Source organism: Aegilops tauschii, chromosome 7 (assembly GCF_002575655.3).
Source record: "Aegilops tauschii subsp. strangulata cultivar AL8/78 chromosome 7, Aet v6.0, whole genome shotgun sequence".
Classification (NCBI taxonomy): Eukaryota; Viridiplantae; Streptophyta; class Magnoliopsida; order Poales; family Poaceae; genus Aegilops; species Aegilops tauschii.
The window spans coordinates 627,229,280-627,245,526 of record NC_053041.3 but is presented as its reverse complement, the minus strand read 5'-3'; the positions used below and the strand labels follow the sequence as shown (position 1 = coordinate 627,245,526).

The window sequence follows — 16,247 nt, the reverse complement described above, 5'->3', positions numbered from 1 at the left end:
CTTCTTCAATATTTTCAATAGCTTCTCAAATCCTTTGTCAGGCGCAGCATTCTCTGCCTTCCACTGCAGCAATTCCAGTACGGTACCGAGCTTTGTGTTGCCATCTTCGCAATTGGGGTACAACCCTTTTTTGTGATCCTCTAACATGCGATCGAACTTCAGCTTCTCCTTTTGACTTTCGCATTGCGTCCTTGCATCGACAATGACCCGGCGGAGATCATCGTCATCAGGCACTGGTTCCTCTTGATCTTCAGCAGCTTCCCCCCTTGCAGCATCATTGGGCACATCGTCTGGTTCCTCTTGATCTTCAGCAGCTTCCCCCGTTGCAGCATCACCGTATTCAGGGGGCACATAGTTGTCATCGTCCTCTTCTTCTTCGCCGTCTTCCATCATAACCCCTATTTCTCCGTGCCTCGTCCAAACATTATAGTGTGGCATGAAACCCTTGTAAAGCAGGTGGGTGTGAAGGATTTTCCGGTCAGAGTAAGACTTCGTATTCCCACATGTAGGGCATGGACAACACATAAAACCATTCTGCTTGTTTGCCTCAGCCACTTCGAGAAAATCATGCACGCCCTTAATGTACTCGGAGGTGTGTCAGTCACCGTACATCCATTGCCGGTTCATCTGCGTGCATTATATATAATTAAGTGTGTCAAAAACCATTACAGAACATCATGAACAGATAATTAAGTGACCAAATTAATAGAAGTTCATCATCACATTAAAACCAAAGTACATACATAGTTCTCATCTAACAACATATATATAGCTCTCCAGAGCATCTAATTAATTAAACCATACATTGAAACTATGTAAAACATTTCAATGCGAAAACAAATGCGATCATAATCGCAACCAAGGTAACAATTGATCCAACGGCATAATGATACCAAGCCTCGATATGAATGGCATATTTTCTAATCTTTCTAATCTTCAAGCGCATTGCATCCATCTTGATCTTGTGATCATCGACGACATCCGCAACATGCAACTCCAATATCATCTTCTCCTTCTCAATTTTTTTTATTTTTTCCTTCAAGTAATTGTTTTCTTCTTCAACTAAATTTAACCTCTCGACAATAGGGTCGGTTGGAATTTCCGGTTCAACCACCTCCTAGATAAATAAAATCTATGTCACATTGGTCGGCATATTTTTCATAAAAAATAAATGAACCAAATAGTTATAAAAAGATAATATATACCACATCCGAATCATAGACAGGACGAGGGTCGACGGGGGCGGATACCAAAACCATCGCACTATGTAATAAGAAGGAATAATAAAAGTAACAAAATTAGACAAGTATCTATCTAAAGTAAGAACTTTTTTTCTTTCAGAAAGAAGATAAGAACAAGAGGCTCACCACGGTGGTGCTGGCGACGAGATCGGCGCGGGCGATCGACGGCGGTGAAGACTGGGACGGGACGTGACGGACCGCTAAACCTAGACAAATCTCGGGAAAAATGGAGCTCGGAGGTCGAGTTTCGAGAGGAGAAAGATTAACTAGTGTGGCTCAGACATTTCATCGAACACCTCATGTGCATAGGAGGTGAGCTAGAGCACCCAAATGCCCTCCCCTCGCCGGCCAGAAAAACAGAGTACTGTGGAGTGCTCTGCTGTGGCGATGGGATATATATAGGAAACACATTGGTCCCGGTCGGTGGCACCAACCGGGACTAAAGGGGGGCATTGGTCCCGGTTGGTGCCACGAACCGGTACGCATGCCCCCCTTTAGTCCCGGTTGGTGGCACCAACCGGGACCAAAGGCCTTGTGCTGCCCGCGTCAAAATTTTAGTCCCACCTCGCTAGTTGAGAGAGCTCGAGAGTGGTTTATAAGCGCTGCTGCGCCCACCCTCTCGAGCTCCTCTCAACTACAGGCTTTCGGGCCTAACCCTTCCTTTGCCTGTGGGGCCTACTGGGCCTTCTGCGGGCCTGAATCCTGGCCCATGGATGGGTTTCAAGTCGTATTCAGGCCGTGGTAGCCTAGTAGGTGGCATAATTTTTTTCCCTGTTTTTTGTTTTCTCTTTTGCTTTATTTATTTTGTTTTGTTTCTACTTACAACAAAAAACTTATTTATTTTATTCCATTTTGTTTCTAATTACTTATGTATTTTACTTTATTTCTTTTGCTTTATTTATTTTATTAAGGTTTATTTATTTTATTTACTATACTTTATTTTATTTAATTTTATTAAGGTTTATTTATTTTTATTTAGTTTATTAAGGTTTGTTTATTTTATTTACTATAAAAAAATGAACATAGATGCGCCTATAGAGAAAATTCAACCTAAATTCATAATAAATTTCTATGAAATTCAAAGAATTTACTCTGAATTTAGGTCAAATTCCCTGTATAAGGGCATCTATTTTCACTTTGGGAGGAGCTCAACAAGGCAGAGAGGGACGGGCTTATAAACTGGTGTGAGCGCCCTTCGGTTGGCGAGGTGGGACTAAACTCTGACCGCAACTAGGACCAACCCTTTAGTCCCGGTTTGTGGTATGAACCAGGACTAAAGGGTGAGCCTCTGGTCCCGGTTCAAGCCACCAACCGGGACCAATGGTGGTGGGCCAGGAGCGAGGCCGTTGGTCCCGGTTTGTCCCACCAACCGGGACCAAAGGGGACGGACGAACCGGGACCAATGCCCCCACGAGGCCCGGCAGGCCCCTGGCCGCACGAACCGGGACCAATGCTCACATTAGTCCCGGTTCGTGACTGAACCGGGACTAATGTGAATATTGCCCTATGACCAAAGCCCAGTTTTCTACTAGTGAGGTGTTTCTGGCAGATCGACCGAGTGCGGATGCGGAGTTCCTATTTCGCTATTAACCCGTGGATCCTCACTCCCTGCAGCAGCCCATGGAAGAGGCGGCGGCGGCGGCGACGGGAAAGCTGGGCAGGTTGGAGCACCACCACTGCGCCGCCGACACGCCGTCCTTCCGGATGGAGAACCTGCCCGTGGTAAGTGGCTGGTAACTTCCATTCCGTCAGTTCAGTTCAGTTCCTCTGTTCCCCCCTTCCATTACAGCAAGGGAAATAAAGTGTTTGCTGAAATAACTGATTTTTGGTGTGGTGCTTGTTGTGTTCTCCACGGATCTGAACCTCTAGAGCAAAAATATATTGGTGCTCTATTTGAGTTGTTGCCCAGGGGCTTCAACTATTGCCCACTTCATGAATCATTTTAAGCGAGGCTCGATGTTTTAGGCCATCTTGTTTAACTTTTTATCATGATGAATATGAATCAACTTTCTGAAAAAGATCTCTTTTTCACCTCATTGTGTCTACCAGTGGCAGTTAGTTCTAGCAGAAATTCAACCTGCCCACAAATTCAACTCCTTTCTTGTTGCAGGAGGTTCAATCCGTTATAATGTCACTGCTTCCACTGAAAGAGGCTGTGAGGACAAGCATTGTTTCAACAAGTTGGAGAATGCTCTGGACATTCCACTGTGATATATGTTTTGATGGTCCCAATGATCCGGATTCTGACAACGATGACGAGTTCGCTGGTCAGGATACTACCAAAATGAAACGAACAAAGTTTATTGAGACTGTAAATTCGGTTATTCAACAGCACAGTGGGATTTTTTTTGGAAATGGAGGCATGCCCCCGGCCTCTGCATCATGATGATGCATGCGGCCATCTTATCAACAATCCAGAATCGTCATAAAAGTCTTACAGCTCACAAAACAGAGCAGAATAAAGTATCAAAAAAAGGAAAAATACATGTGAACCATGTCAACCGGCACAATGAAGATAAAAAGGATAAGCTCTCTAGACTCCTATCCTGTTATGCGAGCGCCATCCGAATCGGTTGAAGATAACCCGAGCTACCATCTCCCATTGGTTGCACCCAGTAACCAAAGGCTCCCTGGAGTCCATAGGAGTGAGTAAGGACCACGTACGGATCCAAGATGTGGCTCTGAAGATAACCTGCAAAAAAGTTAAAGTGTGTTGTCTGTTAAAAATTATATCATTCCTGCAGTTCCATATAGCCCATAATAGCGCACATATTCCAATCCGAATACGAGCCGCAGTAATCTGATAAACCCCAGCTAACCACGTCCCAAACAAAGACGCAATATCAACTGGAGGATTAATATTAAAAGCTATATGAATCGTTCTCCAAAGTAACTTAGCAATTGGGCATTCAGTATTGTTTTGTCATGATCACAAAAACAGCACCGCAAAGAGCCTACCCATCGCCTCTTAATTAAGTTGTCCTTTGTGAGTATCACTTGCTTGTGAACAAACCACATGAAGATTTTAATACGCAAAGGAATCTTAACTTTCCAAATGTGCAGCGACCTTGATAGGGGGCCAGAGTTAATGAGATCCATATAAAAAGATTTCACCGTAAACCTCCCATTCGTAGTTAATTTCCATTGTATTGAATCCGGCTGATCGGAGAGTTGAACTTCTATCGATCTCTGAACCAGGTGCATCCAGGCGGTCCATCTCTCACCAACTAATACACGTCTGAATTGGATGTTCAAGGGAATTGTTTGAAGGACGGTACCCACGTAATCCTCCTTACGTTGCACAATATTATAGAGTGTAGGATATTGGATGGCCAAGGGCGTCTCTCCTAGCCACGTGTCCTCCCAAAATCTTGTTGACATTCCATTGCCAACCAAGAATTTGACCCTACGAAAGAACAGGTTCTTCGTGCGCATAAGTCCCTTCCAGAACGGCGAGTCAGTCGGTCTCATGGTAACCTGGGCTAGTGTTTTCGAGTGCAGATACTTATTTCACAAGAGTTGAGACCATATGCCCTCCGGCTCAGTCTCTAGTCTGTAGAGCCATTTGCTCATAAGACATTTGTTCTTGATTTCTAAGTTTTCAATACCGAGACCCCCTTTGTCTTTAGGTCGGCAAATGATATCCCATCGCGCGAGACGGTATTTCCGCTTGGCCTCATCAGACTGCCAAAAGAAGCGGGATCTAAAGAAATCAAGTCGCTTGCGAACTCCTTTCAGAATTTCGAAGAACGACAGTAGGAACATCGGCATACTAGTCAGTACTGAGTTAATAAGTTTAGCATCCGGTGTCGCCTGCCCAAAGAAGACGCTCATCATCTTGACAGGTGGATTTCGTTTGCCACTTCATGGAAGGCAAAGATAATACATTTTGATCTGATAATAATTGATTGGCCATTAGAAGAAGCTCACCACTTCCCTCTGGAGGCCTTAGATTCACAAGGTTGCTGATTTGTGCAGTCCTTATTTCTCGCTAGTGTTTCTATAAAGCCAAACTCAGTAATATCTGGCTTTACAATACTCAGAAGGCTTGTTCTGGAATTTATGAAGATATTAGGAGATTTTCCAGGCTTGCTAGCAAAATGTTCAGTACTTGAGGACTTAGAGATCATCGGGTGCTATGGTGTGGACAACTTAATCATACCACACAAACTCGATAAACTTCAACATTTGCTGATTGCCGGAATGGACATCCAGATGGTTGAGTTTCATGCTACTGATCTTGCTCATTTTGAGTACAAAGGGCGAGTGATCCCTATAGTCCTTCATGGTTGCTCGAAACTAGAGAAGGCAACAATGAAGTTTAATGGCACTAAAGCACTGGCACATGCATTCACTGCAGTTCCAAGCATTTTGCCAGTGAAGACATTACATCTGCAAGCTTTCATATCAAAATATGCACAGGTTAGCTGGTCTTTCTTTTATTTTGTTCACCTCATAGTTCTTCAAAGTTGGTGTTACTGTCAGCGTCATCTTATTCGTTTGGGTCATGTTTCAGTTGCAGAAGCTGCCAACAAGACAACAGGGAATGTTTTTGCATTTGAGGCATATGACTTGTCAATTAATTGTCAGCTCTAACGACCCAAATGGTGATAATGGAGTTCTTCAATTGGCCAATTGTTTGGATGTTGCACCCGGACTGGAGACGTTGCACTTGCATGTGAGTGAAATTTTATTTATTTAAAACGATTAATATAAAGACCTTCAAGAACAAAACTGTATTTTTATTAGTTTCACCAATGATTGCAAGCTTCCAATGCAGATGCTCTGTGCGATATCAAGTAGTTTCTCCAGCGGTGAGGTGGCGGGTATGCGCCACCATGATCATCTCATATCAAGACGGTCTTCATGAGCGGGTTTCGCTGTTACACGGCTCAGATTGAGTTGGCATGCTGTATCTTGGGAAGTGCTTCTGTTCTTGAACAGCTGATAATAGAACCAAGGATGAGAGACACGATATGGCCGGGGGATTGTTCTAGGTTTAATACTGGCCTCGAAGAAATTTCACCGGGGATCTGTGAATGGGCACAGCTCACGTCAAAGCGTTTTGGTAAGGCGGTCAACGTCTTGGCTGCTCCCCTTCATAGTGAGTAAACCAATCCTTTTCCCATCTTATGTAGTACTACTACTGAATAATATTTGATAGTCTGCAATCTGCAGCATTTTAGTGTAGCTGGGAGAAGTTTATTCATTCATGTAATGTTTCTGTAGTGACTTTTTGGTTACTATTCATGACTTTGTGCCTTTGTCAGCCCCTCTTTTAGAGAGGGAAAAAAGCTAATCTATGTCTATCATGTTCCTTTTCCTTCCTTTCTCATCATGCCTTATTTCAACCTGTATTTAAGAGGGTTATTTCTCCTGCTGCGCTATCCACTAGTAGAAAACTGGGCTTTGGTCACAGGGCAATATTCACATTAGTCCCGGTTCAGTCACGAACCGGGACTAATGTGAGCATTGGTCCCGGTTCGTGCGGCCAGGGGCCTGCCGGGCCTCGTGGGGGCATTGGTCCCGGTTCGTCCGGCCCCGTTGGTCCCGGTTGGTGGGACAAACCGGGACCAATGGGCCTCGCTCCTGGCCCACCACCATTGGTCCCGGTTGGTGGCTTGAACCGCGACCAGAGGCTCACCCTTTAGTCCCGGTTCATACCACAAACCGGGACTAAAGGGTTGGTCCTAATAGCGGTCAGAGTTTAGTCCCACCTCGCCAACCGAAGGGCGCTCACACCTGTTTATAAGCCCGTCCCTCTCTGCTTTATTGAGCTCCTCTCAAAGTGAAAATAGATGCCCTTATACAGGAAATTTAACCTAAATTCACACTAAATTTCTTTGAATTTCATAGAAATTTATTATGAATTTAGGTTGAATTTTCTCTATAGGCGCATCTATGTTCATTTTTTTATAGTAAATAAAATAAATAAACCTTAATAAAATAAATAAAAATAAATAAACCTTAATAAAATAAATAAAAATAAATAAACCTTAATAAAATAAAATAAAATAAACTATAGTAACTAAAATAAATAAACCTTAATAAATTAAATAAAAATAGCAGCAGTAAAATAAATAAAAATAGCAGCAGTAAAATAAATAAAAATAAAATAAATAAAGTAAAATACATAAGTAATTAGAAACAAAATGGAATAAAATAAATAAGTTTTTTGTTTGAAGTAGAAACAAAACAAAATAAATAAAGCAAAAGAGAAAACAAAAAACAGAGAAAAAAATTATGCCACCTACTGGGCCACCACGGCCTGAATATGACTTGAAACCCATCCATGGGCCAGGATTCAGGCCCGCAGAAGGCCCAGTAGGCCCCACAGGCAAAGAGAACGGTTAGGCCCGAAAGTCTGCAGTTGAGAGGAGCTCGAGAGGGTGGGCGCAGCAGCGCTTATAAACCACTCTCGAGCTCTCTCAACTAGCGAGGTGGGACTAAAGTTTTGACGCGGGGCAGCACAAGGCCTTTGGTCCCGGTTGGTGCCACCAACCGGGACTAAAGGGGGGCATTGGTCCCGGTTCGTGGCACAAACCGGGACCAAAGCCTTTAGTCCCGGTTGGTGCCACGAACCGGGACCAATGAGTTGCCTATATATACCCCATCGCCACAGCAGAGCACTCCACAGTGCTCTGTTTTTTCTGGCCGGCGAGGGGAGGGCATTTGGGTGCTCTAGCTCACCTCCTATGCACATGAGGTGTTCGATGAAATGTCTGAGCCACACTAGTTAATCTTTCTCCTCTCGAAACTCGACCTCCGAGCTCCATTTTCCCCGAGATTTGTCTAGGTTTAGCGGTCCGTCACGTCCCGTCCCCGTCTTCACCGTCGTCGATTGCCCGCGCCGATCTCGTCGCCAGCACCACCGTGGTGAGCCTCTTGTTCTTATCTTCTTTCTGAAAGAAAAAAATTCTTACTTTAGATAGATACTTGTCTAATTTTGTTACTTTTATTATTCCTTCTTATTACATAGTGCGATGGTTTTGGTATCCGCCCCCATCGGCCCTCGTCCTGTCTATGATTCGGATGTGGTATATATTATCTTTTTATAACTATTTGGTTCATTTATTGTTTATGACAAATATGCCGACCAACGTGACATAGATTTTATTTATCTAGGAGGTGGTTGAACCGGAAATTCTAACCGACCTATTGTCGAGAGGTTAAATTTAGTTGAAGAAGAAAACAATTACTTGAAGGAAAAAATAAAAAAAATTGAGGAGGAGAAGATGATATTGGAGTTGCATGTTGCGGATATCGTCGAGGATCACAAAAAAGGGTTGTACCCCAATTGCGAAGATGGCAACACAAAGCTCGGTACCGTACTGGAATTGCTGCAGTGGAAGGCAGAGAATGCTGTGCCTGACAAGGGATTTGAGAAGCTATTGAAAATATTGAAGAAGAAGCTTCCAAAGGATAACGAATTGCCCGACAGTACATACGCAGCAAAGAAGGTCGTATGCCCTCTAGGATTGGAGGTGCAGAAGATACATGCATGCCCTAATGACTGCATCCTCTACCGCGGTGCGTACAAGGATCTGAACGCATGCCCGGTATGCGGTGCATTGCGGTATAAGATCAGACGAGGTGACCCTGGTGATGTTGACGGCGAGCCCCCCAGGAAGAGGGTTCCTGCGAAGGTGATGTGGTATGCTCCTATAATACCACGGTTGAAACGTCTGTTCAGAAACGAAGAGCATGCCAAGTTGATGCGATGGCATAGTGAGGACCGTAAGAAAGACGGGAAGTTGAGAGCACCCGCTGACGGGTCGCAGTGGAGAAAAATCGAGAGAAAGTACTGGGCTGAGTTTGCAGCTGACCCAAGGAACGTATGGTTTGGTTTAAGCGCGGATGCCATTAATCCTTTCGGGGAGCAGAGCAGCAATCACAGCACCTGGCCCGTGACTCTATGTATGTATAACCTTCCTCCTTGGATGTGCATGAAGCGGAAGTTCATTATGATGCCAGTTCTCATCCAAGGCCCTAAGCAACCCGGCAACGACATTGATGTGTACCTAAGGCCATTAGTTGAAGAACTTTTACAACTATGGAATGGAAACGGTGTACGTACGTGGGATGAGCACAAACAGGAGGAATTTAACCTACACGTGTTGCTGTTTGTAACCATCAACGATTGGCCCGCTCTTAGTAACCTTTCAGGACAAACAAACAAGGGATACCACGCATGCACGCACTGTTTAGATGACACTGAAAGTATATACCTGGACAAATGCAGGAAGAATGTGTACCTGGGCCATCGTCGATTTCTTCTGACAAACCATCAATGTCGAAAGAAAGGCAAGCATTTCAAAGGCGAGGTAGATCACCGGAAGAAGCCCGCCATGCGTACCGGTGATCACGTACTTGCTATGGTCAATGATTTACACGTAATCTTTGGAAAGGGTCCCGGCGGACTAGCTGTTCCGAATGACGCTGAGGGACACGCACCCATGTGGAAGAAGAAATCTATATTTTGGGACCTACCCTACTGGAAGAGCTAGAGGTCTGCTCTTCAATCGACGTGATGCACGTGACGAAGAACCTTTGTGTGAACCTGCTAGGCTTCTTGGGCGTGTATGGGAAGACAAAAGATACACCTGAGGCACGGGAGGACCTGCAACGTTTGCACGAAAAAGACGGCATGCCTCCGAAGCAGTATGAAGGTCCTGCCAGCTACGCTCTTACGAAAGAAGAGAAAGAAATCTTCTTTGAATGCCTGCTCCGTATGAAGGTCCCGACTGGCTTCTCGTTGAATATAAAGGGAATAATAAATATGCCAGAGAAAAAGTTCCACAACCTAAAGTCTCATGACTGCCACGTGATTATGACGCAACTGCTTCCGGTTGCATTGAGGGGGCTTCTACCGGAAAACGTCCGATTAGCCATTGTGAAGCTATGTGCATTCCTCAATGCAATCTCTCAGAAGGTGATCGATCCAGAAATCATACCAAGGCTAAGGAGTGATGTGGCGCAATGTCTTATCAGTTTCGAGCTGGTGTTCCCACCATCCTTCTTCAATATCATGACGCACGTCCTAGTTCATCTAGTCGACGAGATTGTCATTCTGGGGCCCGTATTTCTACACAATATGTTCCCCTTTGAGAGGTTCATGGGAGTCCTAAAGAAATATGTCCGTAACCGCGCTAGGCCAGAAGGAAGCATCTCCATGGGCCATCAAACAGAGGATGTCATTGGGTTTTGTGTTGACTTCATTCCTGGCCTTAAGAAGATAGGTCTCCCTAAATCGCGGTATGAGGGGAGACTGACTGGAAAAGGCACGCTTGGAGGGGACTCAATAATATGCAGGGATGGATATTCTTGGTCTCAAGCACACTACACAGTTCTACAGAACTCTACCTTGGTGACCCCGTATGTCGATGAACACAAGAACAGTCTGCGCTCCAAACACCCGGAGCAGTGTGACGACTGGATTACATGTGAACACATCAGGACTTTCAGCAGTTGGTTGGAAACACATCTTAGAGGTGACACCACTGTTTGTGATGAGTTGTACTCATTGTCCAGGGGACCATCTTCGACTGTATTGATTTACAAAGGATACTAGATAAATGGGAATACATTTTACACGATCGCCCAAGATCAAAAGAGCACCAACCAAAACAGCGGTGTCCGCTTTGATGCAGCAACCGAGAGGGGAAAGGACACATATTATGGTTACATAATGGACATATGGGTACTTGACTACGGACATGATTTTAAGGTCCCTTTGTTTAAGTGCAAATGGGTCAATCTGTCAGGAGGCGGGGTACAGGTAGACCCACAGTACGGAATGACAACAGTGGATCTGAACAATCTTGGGTACACTAACGAACCGTTCGTCCTAGCCAATGATGTGGCACAGGTTATCTATGTGAAGGACATGTCTACCAGACCGAGAAAAAGATAAGATAAGGAAGCGAATACATCATACGATGAGCCAAAGCGCCACATAGTTCTTTCAGGAAAAAGGGACATTGTGGGAGTGGAGGGCAAGACAGACATGTCTGAAGATTATGAAAAGTTTCATGAAATTCCTCCCTTCAAAGTCAAGGCTGACCCAAGCATCCTGATAAATGATGAAGACTATCCATGGTTACGGCGCAATAAGCAAATGACACAAGCGAAGAAAAAGTGAAGACTTTCTCCCGCAACTATTATGATGATACCATGCCAACTTTGTAACAGACGAGTATGATACCATTGTCCGTTTTGTACACGAAGTGCATCTAGTTTTTGCCGTAACCCTCTCAACTTTCTTGCACATGCTATGTGGATGAAATGATGATACCATGCCAACTTTCAACCTTTTCAGAGTTCATTTGAAATGCTTTTCAATTTTAGGGTCTTATAATTTTCATAAAGAACTTTTTTTGTTAGAAACTTTAATAGCAAAAAGAATTATCATAAAGTAAAATAAATAAGTAATTAGAAACAAAATAAAATAAAATAAATAAGTTTTTTGTTGTAAGTAGAAACAAAACAAAATAAATAAAGCAAAAAAGAAAACAAAAAAACAGGCCAAAAATTAAAAATTATGCCACCTACTGGGCCACCACGGCCTGAATACGACTAGAAACCCATCCATGGGCCAGGATTCAGGCCCGCAGAAGGCCCAGTAGGCCCACAGGCATGTACAGAGAGGTTAGGCCCGTAAGCCTGCTTTAGAGAGGAGCTCGACAGCTCAGGCGCACCGCACCTTATAAACAGGTGCGGCTCTCTCTCAGCTAGCGAGGTGGGACTAAACTCCCACCACCACGCCACTGTGCAAGGCCATTGGTCCCGGTCGGTGGCACGAACCGGGACCAATTCCGCCCTTTGGTCCCGGTTGGTGGCACCAACCGGGACAAATGCCCACCTTTAGTCCCGGTTGGTGCCACGAACCGGGACTAAAGACTTTGCTATATAAGTTCACACTTAGGAAATTTTCACTCTCACCTTGCAGTTGCCGCCACGACGACGCCGACGCCGCCCGCCGCCCCCGCCGTCGCCGTCGCCGTCGCCCGTGCCCGTCGTCGCCGTCGCCCGCCGTTGCCCGCGCCCTCGCCGTCAGCCGCGCCCCTGCCCCGACGCGCGCCGCCCCGGCCCGTCCCCGTCATTGTCGTCGCCCTGCCCCGCCCTTCGCCGCCGTCGCCCCTACCCCGAGCGCGCGCCCACTGCCCCATCGCCATCCTCGCCGCCGACCCCGCGATCCTCCTCACCTTGGTCCGGCCTGCGCCTTCCCTAGCATTTTTTCATATATATGCTTTTTTTTCATATATATGCTTGTTTTTTATATATATTATGATATATATGCTTGTTATCATAATTGTTTTTGTTCATATATATATGTAATGATTTTTTTATAGAATATGATGTTTTTCTCATAGATGATCACATACATGATGTATGCATGGATGTGGATGAAATATGATGTTTTTTTGTTCATAGAACATGATGAAATATGAACAATGCATTAGGCAAAACCTTTACTTTTTTTGAAATTTTCTATTTGAACATTTTTTATGAATGAGAGGAAAAAGGAAAATAAGAAGAGGAAGAAAGGAGAAGAAGAGGAGAGGAAGAAGAGCAGAAATAAATAAGAAGAGGAAAAAAGAAGAAAAAGAAGAGGAGAAGAAGAAAGGAATAGAAGAGAAGAAGAAAAAATAGAAAAAAAATCTATTTTTTCTTCTTCTCTCCTCTATTCCTTTCTTCTTCTCCCCTTTTTTTTCTTCGATCTTCTCCTCTATTCCTTTTCTTCTTCTCCTCTTTTTATTTCTTCTTCGTTTTCTTATGTTTTATCGGGTCTGTCGTCGTCGATATACCCTTCTCCCGATAACTTCAACACGAGGGGGGTCGATATACCCCCTCCCCGATAATATTATTTTTCCCATGTACGTATGTCGTCGTTGTCGATATAACCCCCTCCCGATAACTTCAACACATGGGGGGGTCGATATACTCCCTCCCCGATAACATTATTTTCCCATGTATGTATGTCGTCGTTGTCAATATATATAACTCCCTCCCAGATAACTTCGACATGATGGACGGTCGATATTTATACCCCCTCTCGACCGTGATAACTTATACCACGGGAGCACCCCCCGGCCCTCTCGCTCGACCAAAACTCTCGAGGACACCCAAACCCTAGAAAAAAACGATGTCGGTCTCCTACCCCCTCCCGCCGCGCCCCTACCCTTGAAGCGTTGCCGAGGCCACCCCAAACCCGGAATAAGCTAGGTCTACGTTTGCACTAATATATCCACATGCTGTCATGTTTGTGTAATAATTGCCATGTTGTAATATTTGCAGAAACAATGGAGCACGGACGAGACGAGCAAGCAGAAGAGGTGTTGGGGGACATAATCTTAGCCGGAGGTGATATCTTGTCGTATCTTAACAACAATGATGGTCTGGAAGAATAGGGTGAAGAAGCAGGCTACGGTGATCGAAGAGTGGAGGAGGAAAGACATGATTATGATGGCTCCGGTGACCTAATGCTGGTGCAAGAAGGATCCCGTGGTGACGGCTCCGGTGACCGAACAGAGTCCGGCCAGGTAAATATATTAGTTAAGCCTGTGCTGACTAGCTAATTGATGCATTCATTGTTTTGGTATGTACACATATTAATTAACACTCGTCTTTCTTCTTTTTTCTAGCCCTCCAGATCGAGCATAACTTCGGTAAAGAGACGAGGCCCGAAGACAAAGTTGCGCTCGGATGAAAGTTTGAGATCACAGCAATCGCGCGCGACGGCCAACCGATTGAACCCATCCGGACAAAGGATGCATTTGCTGCTTAGTGCGGGGTTCTAGTTAGGGACAAGATCCCGATCAGCATCCAGCAATGGTATAAGCTTAAGAAGGAAGACCCTGAGGTGTCTTATGTCAATGATATGCAGAAAGATGATCTTTGGACTGAGCTGAAGGCAAATTTCACCCTACCGCCAAAGGAGGATCCGGAGAAGCCAGTTAAAGTGCAATTAATCAAGTCTCATGCTCTTAAGAAGATGGCAGACCTATTTAGGAGGTGGAAGAATGAGCTGAAAACGTTTGTCGACAAAGAAGAGACACCTGAATTCATCGGCCGGTATGAGAAGATCAGAGATCACTGGCCCGCATTTGTGGCCCACAAGACATCGGAAAAGAGTAAGAAGATGTCAGCGGCAAACAAGAAGAATGCTGCGAAGAAGAAGCTTCACCATCGCACGGGGTCAGGTGGCTACCTCAAAGCCCGGCCTAAGTGGGCCAAGGCTGAGAATGATCTGCTTGAAAAAGGGATCGAACCACAGACAATGAACTGGACAAACCGTTGCCGGACTTGGTTCTTCGGGGCTGGCGGAACCTTGGACCCTGTATCAGGGAGGTGCGTTTGGACGAACGAGCTTTTGAGAATACCAGTCAAGAAGATTCAGCAATATATCGATGCAGCGCAGGAAGGGACGTTCGTTCCAGACAGAGAGAACGACGAGCTCACAATGGCCCTCGGGAATCCTGAGCACCCTGGACGGACACGAGGCACGCCAGGCTCCGTTCCATGGAAGGCTGGTTTTCCGGACGCAGGCGGTTACAAAAGCCAGGAGAGGAGGAAAAAAATGGAGCAGACCCAAATTCAGAAGCGCTAGAGGAACGAGACGGCAATCGACATGCCGAAACTACCCCCGAAGCTACCCCGCCATCTCAGCGGAGAAGCAGCGTGGCTTCCACCGAGCTGCTTCAGCCGGAGCATGTCTTGACGGCTCCTGCTAGCTACCCCGTGGATGCTATCACGGAGTCTCAACATTGCCACCTTATGGCGCAATGGCAGAACTTCAAAGTCAAGGCGGCTGTTGGCTCTGTTTTACCTCCTGAACCCGGCGCAACCTACCACTGCCGGCCGATTCCAGAAGGATATGCTAGGGTGATGGTGGATGAAATAACGGAGGGAATTTGAGGACCTCCAGCTTGACCACCCTACCGGTGAAGGGAAGACTCGGTTGGGTTTAGCTCTGAAGACTCCGTGCCTATGGCGGAAGGAGCTCATTAACCTTCCGAACTGGACGCCTCCGGCGAGTAAGGGCACTCCGCCGCCGCCTCCTCCTCCGGCGAGTGATCAGGGCACTCAGCCTCCTTCTCCGGTGCATGGCGGCACTCCGCCTCCTCCTCCGCCTCCTCCTCCGGCGAGTGATCAGGGCACTCATCAGCCTCCTTCTCCGGCGCGTGGCGGCACTCCGCCTCCTTCTCCGCCCGCGCCGGCGTGCCAGAGCAGCCAGCCTCCTCCTTCTCCGCCTCGTCAGCAAGGGCGGAAGAGACCCGCCGCCGCTCCGGCTGCTCCGGCGCGTCTTAGTCCTTCTCCTCCACCTCGTAAGCAAGGAAAGAAGACAGCCGCAGCCGCTCCGTCTGCTCTGCCGGCGTCTAGCAGTACAGCTGCCAGAGGCGGGAGGCAATACAGATTCGGTCCTTCTCTGAAGACTCCAGAGAAGTTACCATACGAGAAGACCGAGGAGGAGAACACGAAGATCGTGCGAGCCGAAGTGAAGAACTTCTTTGAAGGGGTGAACGCAAAGAAACATTCACCTCCAGAGGAGAAGGTAGATCCAGTGAAAGCGAAGCGCACTCTGGATGCCCTGACAAAACCACCAAAGTCTCCGCCGAAAGGAAACTATGAGCGCATTATTGCAAAGACATTTTTCGAAGCGGAGTGGTCGGGAAGTACTGTCAGTGATCAAAGGTTAAAAGAACGACGAGCTGGGAAAAAAATTGCCCAGCTCGGCGAACAAGCGAACCAATCGTGCCCCCCGCTGAAGGTGTCTAAAGACATCGTCGCTAATTATCCGAGGATGGTGGCCGGTTATAGCAACCTTGGAGATTACCTGCCCGACGATGTACATTATGAAATCATGAAAGTGGACGAACACAAATACCATTACGGGAAGCCTCTCGTCAAAGATGAAAGATCTCTAACAACGATGATGCGAAGATTAAAACCTGTAGAGAGTCTGATGGGATGAATACTTTGACGCTGAGAGTTAAACCGGAGCAT

The 16,247-nt window shown here is 46.0% G+C and overlaps 1 pseudogene; it reads left to right on the top strand.

Annotated features, from left to right (window-relative positions):
- Positions 1 to 2,861: 2,861 nt before the first annotated feature.
- On the top strand, positions 2,862 to 6,353 carry LOC120971057 (putative F-box/LRR-repeat protein At3g58880; annotated as a pseudogene).
- Positions 6,354 to 16,247: the final 9,894 nt, after the last annotated feature.